This window comes from Neoarius graeffei, chromosome 8 (assembly GCF_027579695.1).
Source record: "Neoarius graeffei isolate fNeoGra1 chromosome 8, fNeoGra1.pri, whole genome shotgun sequence".
NCBI lineage: Eukaryota > Metazoa > Chordata > Actinopteri > Siluriformes > Ariidae > Neoarius > Neoarius graeffei.
Genome location: NC_083576.1, coordinates 9,021,642 through 9,034,899, shown reverse-complemented (window position 1 = coordinate 9,034,899; position 13,258 = coordinate 9,021,642). Strand labels below are relative to the sequence as shown.

Here is a 13,258-nt window from a genome sequence, read left to right as displayed (position 1 = left end):
ATGTGCTCACTGATCATGTCTTTTTTTTTATGACACCCAATCACGTCATATTCTGGGGCGTGTTCAGTACAGAGCGCCTGGAGTATAAATATAAATCCAAACCCTGCTTCAAGTGCATTCATATTCTGTTCATGAATGAGATACAAACACTGTAGAAGTATGAAGAAATGAAAAATGACTTGTTTGTGGATTTTAATTTTGATCTTCAGCACCATGTGTAAGTAATATGAGTCAATTATTCACATCTAGTTTCATATATTTTTTTAAAGTCTACAGCATTTATTATTCCAAAGCACTTTGTGCAAGCTGTATGTAGAAGTCTTTTCTATTATTTTTATAGTGATTTTAATACCTCATTATGTATAATAATAATAATATCTGAATTACATTCATTACTTAATTAATGTGTTTGTTTTTTCTAGATCCAGTCCAACCTGGTAGACGCTGGGTTGCTGCACAATCCCTCACAGAGTCAGGAGTTTATCAGCCTGATAAAGAGCTCAGTGTGGATATCGGAGACTCGGCGACTCTGCAGTGTTGTATTTCTGAAAATATATTTGGGGTAATCGCCTGGTTTAAGCAACCGAACAGAAAAAAACCTCAGATTATAGTCACAGTGTATAAAAGTGCTGGAGATACATTTTACAATGAATCCCAAAAGTCACGTTTCCAAATAGAAAGATCTTCAAACTGCTTCAATCTGATCATTTTAAACACCTTTCAGTCTGATGAAGCCATGTACTACTGTGCACTGACGAGACCCGACCTTGTGTTTGCAGATGGAACTTATTTAAAAATTAAAGGTAGGATTTCCACTAAACTTTCTTAAACTCCTGGTTTAATGTCGTGATATTTTTCCTTATTATCATTAACATGTTCAACCTGGAAGACAAATAATCCTGAAGTAGTGAAATGTTCACTGTGCTTTCTTCTTCAACTACACTGAGTTACAGACTTTTAGTCAGTGAATGATGATAAATGTTTCCAGGTGAACATGTTACTATTGAATCAGAAACATCTAAACCAGCTCTGGGTGATAATTCAGTGGGCTGTGAACCAACACTGCATGGAAACAGCACTAACATGAACACACAAGAGAAAACAGGTAAATGCCTGATAATTCACGATTAATTAATCATCCTTAATTCATAATATAGTGAAATAACATTCTCAGAAGTGACCAGATCTCTCCACTCCTCAGTGCTCGGTTTGGGAACGGCTTTGGGTTTGTGTGCACTTCTGATTTTCTGTCTCATTTATTTCATACTGAGGAGAAGAAAATGGGATAAAAGTAAGTGATTCTGTGATCATAATAATGAACAATTTTGTCAGTACAGTTAACTTTACTTTTTAGCAAAAAGCACTAATAGGTGGCTTTCTGTATTAATAGCGAAAACTAGTATAGAAGATTTTCCAGGAATGACACAGGTATGTGTGCTACTTATTACTGTATTGCTACGTTCATATCATACTAATTATAATGTTCTAGATATAATTTATAAAGAGGTTATTTAGATGTGCTCTTGTTCTGTGTAGTTAGTGTGTATAATGCAGTTCACCATATTGTATAGTTATTACTTCAGTCAGGACTTCTTCTTCTTGTTATTATTATTATTATTATTATTATTATTATTTAGGAATCTGAAGCTGAAACACTGAATTATGCAGCTGTGCAATTCTCTAAGAGGAACCCCAAAGCTGAAACAAAGAAAACTGGCTCTTCAGATGAGTGTGTGTACTCCGGTGTGAAGAAAACTCTAAGATGTGACAGAAATAATTTATAACGCATGGTACTGTTACACGGCAAATACAATGACTATTGTTCATTACCATGATATGTTATGATATATGATATGCCAACAGAAAAAAGCAGAATTGCCCAGAAATCATACATTTGTTTACACTAATCTCATAATAAGAATTATATTAAAGTTGCCTGTATTTAAGATTTTTTTATTTGCAGTGTCGAGAGATGTCTGTGCTCAAGGTTTTTATTTCTGTGCACACATTTAAAATAACTACTGGTGTTTTTTCATGATGATTTCTTTCGGTTCAAGTGTCAGTATGTTAACTTTCAGTAAGAGTGACCTTGTAAAAATCCAACTTGTATGTTTTTTTGTTTTTAGTTTCATGATTTCAGTAATGCCCCGTGTTGTGCTATTGAAAGATTTTATGGGCTCATTTGTATGTCTGATTTTTAATAGATTAAATGTAAAAAGCAATTCCATAAAAAAAGTAACAAAAAACATGGTCTTTAACATTATTCTAAAAATTATTCTGTGAGTAATGTTCCATTTCTAGTATATTTTCAAAAAAGATGTGGCTTGCCTAGAAATGCAAGTTACTGTCTATTTGACTGTGACCTCGACATTACTGTATGCCATTTATTATATGATTTACATCTTTAGAGACTCAGATAGTGGTGTGAGTTTTACCAGTGGAAGTGAAACCAGTGAATGCAGTGAGGATGATTAAATCAGCAATAAAAATACAACAAATCTAATGGATATATTAATCTTAATACAGACTGTGTTGCAGAAATGACTTCCAACCTCTTCTAAGGCTGTTTTTGTCACTGATCTTTGCCTTTTAAAGATTTTGTTTTCCTCTTTGTGGAGCTCAGAACGTGGAAGTAGTTTTCTACATGATTGAGTGTCGAGTAAATTTTTTCAAACACATTTTACATGAACTGAAATGAAACAACAAGATAAACCCTTCCAGCATGGCACGGGGGTGTAGTGGTTAGCACTGTTACCTCACAGCAGGAAGGTTCTGGGTTTGGGCCCCATGGCAGACGAGGGGCCTTTCTGTGTGGAGTTTGCATGTTCTCCCCTCCGAGTGTTCCAGTTTCCCCCACAGTCTAAAGACATGTTTTGAGATTATCATGGGGCAGCCATAGCCTTAAGTGCCCTTGAACAAGGCACTTAGCTCTGGGCATGTGTGTGTACCGTATGTGCTCATTGCTCTCTTGTGTGTGCATATGTGTGTTCACTGCTGCAGATGGGTTAAATGCAGGCAACGAATTTCACTGTACTTGAGTGTGCATGTGACAAATAAAGAAGTGAAGCCATAATCAATCATTGTTGTATGTTGAGCGGGTGGGTAGAGCACAGAAGTATGGCAGGCCAGAACTGAGTTTGCAAAAACTCTTTATTTTCAGCTTCAAATACTACTCCCAGTCACACAGACACACACACACACACACACACACACACATCAGTTGTCTGGTTGGGGAGAGAGCTCCCTTCCTCTGCTCTCTCTCTCCTTATATAGGGCGTGGTCACTGGGGAAGACATACAAACACAGATTAACCAACATCAGGTGCAGTGATTCTGCCACTTACCTTCCCTGACTCCGCCCTCCGGTCACAGACCGACGCTTGACCACGCCCCCGCTGCCACATATCCCCACTGCCCGATTCAGGCCAGGCAGCCGTCCAGCCCGCAGCCGACTCCCCCACCCTTGATGGGAGAGGAAGTCGGCCATGACCATCTGCGCTCCCGGCCTGTGGACCACCTTGAAATTAAAGGGCTGGAGTCCCAGATACCAATGGGTGATCTGCGCATTGGCATCCTTCATGCGGTGGAGCCACTGGAGGGGCATGTGGTCCGAACAGAGGGTGAAAGGGCACCCCAGGAGGTAGTAGCGGAGGGCAAGGACCGCCCACTTGATCGCCAGGCACTCCTTCTCAATGGTGCTGTAGCGCCCCTCACACACCGACAGCTTCCTGCTTATGTACAGCACGGGGCGGTCCTCCCCCTTCTCCTCCTGGGACAGAACGGCCCCCAGCCCTCTGTCCAACGCGTCCGTCTGCAACGTAAAGGGGAGAGAAAAGTCAGGGGAGTGTAACAGTGGCCCCCCGCACAGTGCAGCCTTCACCTCAGAGGAAGCCCGCTGGCATTGCTCCATCCACTGGACCGGATCTGGTGCTCCCATTTTAGTGAGATCAGTCAGCGGGCTGGTGATGTCTGAATAATTAGGTATAAACCTACGATAGTAGCCAGCCAGCCCCAGGAACTGTCTCACCCCCTTTTTGGTCTTGGGCCTTGGGCAGGCCGCAATCGCTGCTGTCTTATTAATTTGGAGATGCACCTGCCCATTGCCCAAGTGGAAGCCCAGATACCATACTTCCACCCACCCAATCGCACACTTCTTCGGGTTGGCTGTGAGACCCGCTTGCCTCAGCGACCCAAGGATGGCCCTCAGGTGTTGCAGGTGCCGCGGCCAGTTGTTACTATAGATTATGATATCGTCCGAGTACGTGGCCGCATAGGTGGTGTGGGGGTGGAGGACCCTGTCCATAAGCCGCTGGAACGTAGCGGGCGCCCCAAACAACCCAAAAGGAAGTGTGACAAATTGGTGTAAGCCAAACTGTGTGGAAAAGGCCATTTTTTCTTGGGATAGTGGAGTCAAGGGGATCTGCCAATAACCCTTTTTCAAATCCAGTGTTGAATAAAAGCGAGCCGTGCCTAGTTGATCAAGCAACTCGTCAATACGAGGCATTGGGTACGCATCGAATTTAGACACCGCGTTGACTTTTCTATAGTCCACACAGAACCGGACCGACCCATCGGCCTTGGGAACCAAGACCACCGGGCTGCTCCAGTCACTGTGGGACTCCTTGACGATGCCCATTTCGAGCATGGCCTTGAGTTCTTCCCGAACCACCTTTTTCTTGTGTTCGGGCAGCCTGTAAGGGCGGCTGCACACTACCACCCCTGGGGGCGTCTCAATGTGGTGTTCTATGAGGTGGGTGTGGCTGGGCAGGGGCAAGAACATGTCCAAAAATTCGGTCTGCAACTGGGCAACCTCTGTGAGTTGGGTCGGGGAGAGGTGGTCTCCACAGGGAGAGGTACGCGATGCCAATGTTCCCTTTGGAACCTCCGGCCCCAGCTCTGCCTTCTCTGGAACCAACAACACCAATGCCACGGGGACCACCTCATTCCAGAGTTTGAGCAGATTGAGGTGGTAAATCTGTAGCGCCCCGCCCCTGTCCGTCCACCTCATCTCATAGTCAACGTCCCCGACTCGCCGTGTGACCTCAAAGGGTCCTTGCCACTTGGCGATCAATTTGGAGCTCAACGTGGGCAACAGTACGAGTACTTTATCTCCCGATGTGAACTCCCTAAGGCGCGTACCCCTGTCGTACAGGCGGATTTGCCGTTCTTGGGCCTGCCACAAATTCTCCTGGGTTAGATGAGTGAGTGTGTGGAGTTTTGCGTGCAGGTCGATAATGTATTGAATTTTATTTTTGCTCGGTGAAGGTCCCTCCTCCCAATTTTCCCACAGTACATCTAGGATGCCGCGCGGCTTACGCCCATATAATAATTCAAATGGGGAGAACCCTGTGGAGGCTTGTGGGACCTCTTGCACTGCGAATAACAGGGGTTCGAGCCATTTATCCCAATTGCGTGCGTCCTCGCGTACAAATTTTTAAATTATATTCTTGAGGGTGCGATTGAACCATTCGACTAAACCGTCCATTTGTGGGTGATAAATGCTGGTGCGGATCAGCTTAATTCCCAGTAACCCATACTGTTTGTGCAGTGTGCGTGACATAAACGAAGTGCCTTGATCAGTCAGAATCTCTTTGGGGATTCCGACTCGGGAGATGACGTGGAAGAGCGCTTCCTCAATACTACGTGCTGAGATACTGCGAACAGGCACTGCTTCTGGGTATCGCATTGCATAGTCCACCAGAACTAAAATAAAGCGATACCCTCGTGTTGACCGATCTAATGGCCCAACGAGATCCATCCCAATTCTTTCAAACAGGGTCTCGATTAATGGTAGAGGGCGCAAAGGTGCTTTTGGAATGGCCGCTGGATTTACCAACTGGCATTTGTAGCATGCCGTACACCACCTATGGACATCGCTGCGAATCCCTGGCCAATAGAATTGGGCCATTATTTGGGCTAGTGTCTTATCCTGCCCCAAGTGTCTGGCCATGGGATTAAAGTGAGCCGCCTGGAATACCAATTCCCTGCGGCTCTTTGGGATCAAAAGCTGCGTGATCGGCTCCTTAGTCTGAGTGTCCTGCGTCACTTGGTATAATCTCTCTCTCATAATGGAGAAATAGGGGAAGGACGGGGTGGTGTTTAGCTGGAGCGTTTGACCATTGATTACTCTCACTTGGTCAAACGCATGCTGCAGAGTCTCGTCTCGCGACTGCTCTAATGGAAAATCCGCGAGGGATTCCCTGAGAGAGGGAGGAGGAGCCTGCGGTTCCTCACTCTGATGCAGAGATGATGTAGATGGCTCTGTGACAGCTGCTCCCGCCAATGCCACACCGGGACCTCCCCCTGCTAAACTACGGCAGGACCCACTCTTCACTAAATGTGCCATTAACTCCCGAAATCCCTGCCAATCAGTCCCCAAAATTATCGAGTGGGTGAGGCGAGGATTAACCGCCGCCTTTACACTAAATTTCTCCCCTCAAAATAGAATGTGGACCGACACTCAAGGGTAGTTGTGAACATCCCCATGCACACACAACACCTTCACCAATTGTGCTCTCCCCAATGCCTCGTCTTGCACCAGGCTTTGGTGGATTGAGATCTGATTACACCCGGAGTCCACCAAAGCCTGATATGTATCCCCTTGGACACTCACCGGTATGCGATACGCTCCAGCCTGATCGAGGGTGGTTCCTGGCGCGTCGGGGATCCGGACCACTGCGCCCACCTCCATTGCCGAGCACTGATGCTGGAGGTGCCCCGGTTCCCCGCAGCACCAGCAAACCAGCCCGGGTTCTCTCTCTGCACCAGCGCTTTAGGGCTCACTCACCTGATGGGGGGAGAGACAAACACGGAAGCGGGAAACGGGAGGGCACCGCGGATGCAGCGGGCCGGCTGGGGTGGAGCCGGCCCCCGCCTCTGCGGTGGGGAACGGGATGAGGACGAGACACAGGACGGGGGTAGAGAGAGAGAGAGAAGGAGAGAGAGAGAAGACGCGATCTGCGATCCTGCCGTGGGAACAGCCGCCAAATCATCCTCCGCCAACTAGATGGCCTGATCCAGCGACGCCGGGTGATGGCACTGGACCCACTCAGCGGTTCCATCGGGGAGTCGTGCGATGAACTGTTCCAGTACCACCAGATCGACGATTCCCTCTGTGTCACAGTTGTCAGCCCTCAGCCACCGCCGGCAGGCGTCCCAGAGTTGCTGGCCAAATGCGAACAGCCGGCTGACCTCCTCTAGGTGTAGAGCGCGGAAGTGCTGGCGTTGTTGTTCAGAGGTGCGCCCCACACGCTGGAGGATGGCCTGGTGCAGGTCTGCGTAGACCAGCCGGCTGTCGGCAGGGAGCTGTAGTGCAGCCAGCTGTGCCTAGCCTGTTAGCAGGGGGAGGAGGCGCGCCGCGCGCTGTTCCACCGGCCAGCCCCAGGCCTCTGCTGCTTGCTCGAAGAGCACTAGGAAGGCCTCGGGGTCGTCGTGCATCGTCGTTCATTAGGGTGAAGGGGGAGGGCCCGCGGTGGTGGAGGTGGTGGACCCCGTCGATGCGAGGAGGTGCCGGAACGCCTGACAAACTTCCTGTTGCGCCAGCACCAGGACCTCGAACCTTTGCGCTTGCTCCTTTCGGCGGGCGACCAGCGCCTGGTGCTGGCTCTGTTGGGCCATGGTGAGGGCGTGGATCAGGTCCGCGAAGGGGGAGGACTCCATGGGGCTGTTCTCCTCTGTGCTCCTGTCCCCGGATTTCGGCACCACTGTAGTATGTTGAGCGGGTGGGTGGAGCACAGAAGTACGGCAGGCCAGAACTGAGTTTGCAAAAACTCTTTATTTTCAGCTTTTCAGCTTCAAATACTACTCCAAGTCACACAGACACGCACACACACATCAGTTGCCTGGTAGGGGAGAGAGCTCCCTTCCTCTGCTCTCTCTCTCCTTATATAGGGTGCGGTCACTGGGGAAGACACACAAACACAGATTAACCAACATCAGGTGCAGTGATTCTGCCACTTACCTTCCCTGACTCCGCCCTCCGGTCACAGACCGACGCTTGACCACGCCCCCGCTGCCACAATCATATTATACAGTCCAGAATTTTCACTTCACATTGCATGCAACGGTGGTGTAGTGGTTAGCGCTGTCGCCTCACAGCAAAAAGGTCCGGGTTCGAGCCCCGTGGCCGGTGAGGGCCTTTCTGTGTGGAGTTTGCATGTTCTCCCCATGTCCGCGTAGGTTTCCTTCGGGTGCTCCGGTTTCCCCCACAGTCCAAAGACATGCAGGTTAGGTTAACTGGTGACTCTAAATTGAGCGTAGGTGTGAATGTGAGTGTGAATGGTTGTCTGTGTCTATGTGTCAGCCCTGTGATGACCTGGCGACTTGTCCAGGGTGTACCCCGCCTTTCGCCCGTAGTCAGCTGGGATAGGCCCCATCTTGCCTGCGGCCCTGTAGAACAGGATAAAGCGACTACAGATAATGAGATGAGACATTGCATGCAACTTACAACAATGATTCATTTATTTGTGGATTTTTACCAGCTTTCTCCCTGAAAGTTAATATCATGCACACTCCTGACCATCAAATTATTACAAACACATGCTACCATCCATCCATCCATTGTTTGTAACCGCTTATCCTATGCAGGGTGGTAGGCAAGCTGGAGCCTATGCCAGCTGACTATGGGCGAGAGGCGGGGTACACCCTGGACAAGTCGGCAGACCATCACAGGGCTGACACATAGAGACAAACAACCAGGTCTGAGGCCATGTATTGATAGATGGGAGGAGCAAACAGCAGAGCATTTGGGAGGAGGATGAGTGGAAGATGGTCTTCTCTGCAGCCACTGGGCAATATCAATACTTGATGATGTCGTACGGTTTGATGAATGCCCCAATTGTGTTGTAGGAATTCCTTAAGATGGTGCTCCATGATGTGATATATCTTGATGTTTCTTGTTGGAGGATGTAGGGTGGAGGTGTTGGGCTCCCAAGGTTTGTCATGATTTGGGGTGTTATATACAGTATAATCCATATTTTGGTGCTTTTAAATATATGATCTGGAACACATTCAGTATTTCCAACGATGACCTGCAGAAGCAGCTAAAGAGTCCATCTATCCATCCATTATCCATAACTGCTTATCCTATGCAGGGTCACAGGCATGCTGGAGCCTATCCGAACTGACTATGGGCAAGAGGAGGGGTACACCCTTGACAAGTCACCTGGTCATCACAGGGCTGACACATATAGACAAACAACCATTCACACTCACATTCACACTTACAGTCAATTTAGAGTCACCAATTAGCCTAACCTGCATGTCTTTGGACTCTGGGAGAAACTGGAACACCCAGAGGAAACCCACGCAGACACAGGGAGAACATGCAAACTCCATACAGAAAAGCCCCCTTTGGCCACTGAGCTTGAAACCAGAACCTTCTTGCTGTAAGGCGACAGTGCTAACCACTACACTATCGTGCCTCCCCACAGCTATATATACTGTGCTATATTTATTTCATTTCAGCCATTGAACCAGGTGTACTCTATATTATTGCATAATACTGTACTGTCTCCATGTCAGACAGATTCTCAAATGCATCTTATACAGCTGCTATAAATAATAAATTCATATTCTTGACCTGTCCCCCAATCATCAGCTTTTATTGTTTTGAAAGGACTTAATGTCTCTTTGAAGGAGTTAAGCTCCATCTTGCTCAACACTGCTGTCAGTTTCTTCAATAATAAAATTCAAATGCATTCATCTGGTCCAAATAACTATTAATATATAGGCAAGTTTTTGTACAAATAAGTTTAATTTAGTGTTAAATAAAAATAAACAATCAGGCATTAGTGTAGGAACACGAGAGTGTACGAGTAAACCACATTTTCCATTCTGTCAGAACATCTTTATCAAGACCTCACTGTGCAACACCAAAACACAAATATGGAACAATGTGGGGTCGATGTAGGCAGATCAGAATATCATGTGCTCACTGATCATGTCTTTTTTTTATTACACCCAATCACGTCATATTCTGGGGCGTGTTCAGTACAGAGCGCCTGGAGTATAAATATAAATCCAAACCCTGCTTCAAGTGCATTCATATTCTGTTCATAAATGAGATACAAACACTGTAGTCTTTCTGAGAAAGGAAAATGACTTGTATGTGGATTTTAATTTTGATTTTCACCACTATCTGTAAGTAATATGATTTAATTATTCCAATCTTGTTTCATATAGTTTGAAAATAAGAACATCTTGGAGACTATTATTCTAAATCACTTGGAGTGAGCTGCGTGGAAGAATAACTCCAAAATGAATCCTTTCATAACTCTGTGTCCATTATACATTGAATTAATGCATTTGTTTTTCTCGATCCAGTCCAACCTGGTAGACGCTGGGTTGCTGCACAATCCCTCACAGAGTCAGGAGTTTATCAGCCTGATAAAGAGCTCAGTGTGGATATCGGAGACTCGGCGACTCTGCAGTGTTGTATTTCTGAAAATGTAGTGGGGATAATCGCCTGGTTTAAGCAACCAAACAGAAAAAAACCTCAGATTATAGTTATGGTATATAAAACTACTGGAGACAAGTTTTACAATGAATCCCAGAAGTCACGTTTTCAAATAGAAAAATTTTCAAACTGCTTCAATCTGATCATTTTAAACACCTTTCAGTCTGATGAAGCCATGTACTACTGTGCACTGACGAGACCCAACCTTGTGTTTGCAGATGGAACTTATTTAAAAATTAAAGGTAGGATTTCCACTAAACTTTCTTAAACTCCTGGTTTAATGTTGTGATATTTTTCCTTATTATCATTAACATGTTCAACCTGGAAGACAAATAATCCTGAAGTAGTGAAATGTTCACTGTGTTTTCTTCTTCAACTACACTGAGTTACAGACTTTTAGTCAGTGAATGATGATAAATGTTTCCAGGTGAACATGTTACTATTGAATCAGAAACATCTAAACCAGCTCTGGGTGATAATTCAGTGGGCTGTGAACCAACACAGCATGGAAACAGCATGAACATGAACACACAAGAGAAAACAGGTCAGATGCCTGATAATTCACTATTAATTAATCATCCTTAATTCAAAATATAGTGAAATAACATTCTCAGAAGTGACCAGATCTCTCCACTCCTCAGTGCTCGGTTTGGGAACGGCTTTGGGTTTGTGTGCACTTCTGATTTTCTGTCTCATTTATTTCATCCTGAGGAGAAGAAAATGGGATAAAAGTAAGTGATTTTGTCATCATAATAATTAACAATTATGTAAGTACAGTTAACTTTTAATTTCAGCGAAAAAAAGCACTAATAGGTGGCTTTCTGTATTAATAGCGAAATCTGGGATAGAAGATTTTCCAGGAATGACGCAGGTATGTGAGATACTTATGTATGTGAATTACTGTATTGCTACATTCATATCATACTAATTATAATGTTCTAGACATAATTTATAAAGTCAGGTTATTTAGATGTGCTCTTGTTCTGTGTAGTTAGTGTGTATAATGCAGTTCACCATATTGTATAGTTATTACTTCAATCCTGATATCTTCTTCTTCTTCTTCTTCTTCTTCTTCTTCTTCTATTATTATTATTCAGGAATCTGAAGCTGAAACACTGAATTATGCAGCTGTGCAATTCTCTAAGAGGAACCCCAAAGCTGAAACAAAGAAAACTGGCTCTTCAGATGAGTGTGTGTACTCCGGTGTGAAGAAAACTCTAAGATGTAACAGAAATAATTTATAACGCATGGTACTGTTACACGGCAAATACAATGACTATTGTTCATTACCATGATATGATATGAGATATGATATGCCAACAGAAAAAAAAGCAGAATAGCCTAGAAATCATACATTTGTTTACACTAATCTCATAATAAGAATTATATTAAAGTTGCCTGTATTTAAGATTTTTTTTTAATTTGCAGTGTCGAGAGATGTCTGTGCTCAAGGTTTTTATTTCTGTGCACACATTTAAAATAACTACTGGTGTTTTTTCATGATGATTCCTTTCGGTTCAAGTGTCAGTATGTTAACTTTCAGTAAGAGTGACCTTGTAAAAATCCAACTTGTATGTTTTTTTTTTTAATTTTAGTTTCATGAGTTCAGTAATGCCCTTGTGTTGGGCTCATTTGTATGTCTGATTTTTAACACAGTAAATGTAAAAAGCAATTTCGTAAAAAAAAGTAACAAAAACATGGTCTTTAACATTATTCTGAAAATTATTCTGTGAGTAATGTTCCATTTCTAGTGTATTTTCAAAAAAGATGTGGCTTGCCTAGAAATGCAAGTTACTGTCTATTTGACTGTGACCTCGACATTACTGTATGTCATTTATTATATGATTTACATCTTTAGAGACTCAGATAGTGGTGTGAGTTTTACCAGTGGAAGTGAAACCAGTGAATGCAGTGAGGATGATTAAATCAGCAATAAAAAATACAATAAATCTCACTGCTGTATTAATCTTGATACAGACCCGGTTGCAGAAATGACTTCCAACCTCTTCTAAGGCTGTTTTTGTCACTGATCTTTGCCTTTTAAAGATTTTGTTTTCCTGTTTGTGGAGCTCAGAACGTGGAAGTAGTTTTCTTCGCCATTGAGTGTCAAGCAAAATTTTTTCAAACACATTTTACATGAACCGAATTGAAGCAAAAAGATAAACCCTTCCAGGGTGGCACGGTGGTGTAGTGGTTAGCACTGTTACCTCACAGCAGGAAGGTTCTGGGTTTGAGTCCATTAGCAGACGAGGAGCCTTTCTGTGTGGAGTTTGCATGTTCTCCCTTCCCAGTGCTCCGATTTCCCCCACAGTCCAAAGACATGTGAGGTTCATATGGGGTGGCCTTGGGCTGAGGTGCCCTTGAGCAAGGCACTTAACCCCCAGCTGCTCCCTGGGTGTTGTAGCATAGCTGCCCACTGATCTGTGTGTGTGTGTGTGTGTGTGTGTGTTCATTGCTGTAGATGGGCTAAATGCAGAGGATGAATTTCATTGTGCTTGAGTTTGCATGTGACAAATAAAGATGTGAAGCCATAATCAATCATATTTTACAGTCCAAAATTTTCACTTCACATTGCATGCAACTTACAACAATCACTCATTTATTTGTGGATTTTTACCAGCTTTCTCACTGTAAGTTAATATTATATCATGCACATTCCTGACCACCAGATTATTACAAACACATACTACCATCCATCCATCCATCCATCCATCTATTAGTTGTAACCGCTTATCCTATGCAGGGTCATAGGCAATCTGTGTAGGATCGCTGGCAAGCTGGAGCCTATCCCAGCTGACTATGG

At 44.6% G+C, this 13,258-nt stretch overlaps 2 long non-coding RNA genes across 2 annotated transcripts; both read left to right on the top strand.

Moving 5' to 3' along the window:
- The first annotated feature begins 1,204 nt into the window (after window positions 1-1,204).
- LOC132890034 (uncharacterized) lies at window positions 1,205-3,073 on the top strand. The gene is made up of 3 exons (XR_009655140.1): window positions 1,205-1,291; window positions 1,391-1,428; window positions 1,638-3,073. It is a non-coding gene; the product is annotated as an uncharacterized LOC132890034 (long non-coding RNA).
- Window positions 3,074-11,098: 8,025 nt separating this feature from the next.
- LOC132890033 (uncharacterized) lies at window positions 11,099-12,574 on the top strand. Its single transcript, XR_009655139.1, has 3 exons — window positions 11,099-11,186; window positions 11,289-11,326; window positions 11,553-12,574. It is a non-coding gene; the product is annotated as an uncharacterized LOC132890033 (long non-coding RNA).
- Window positions 12,575-13,258: the final 684 nt, after the last annotated feature.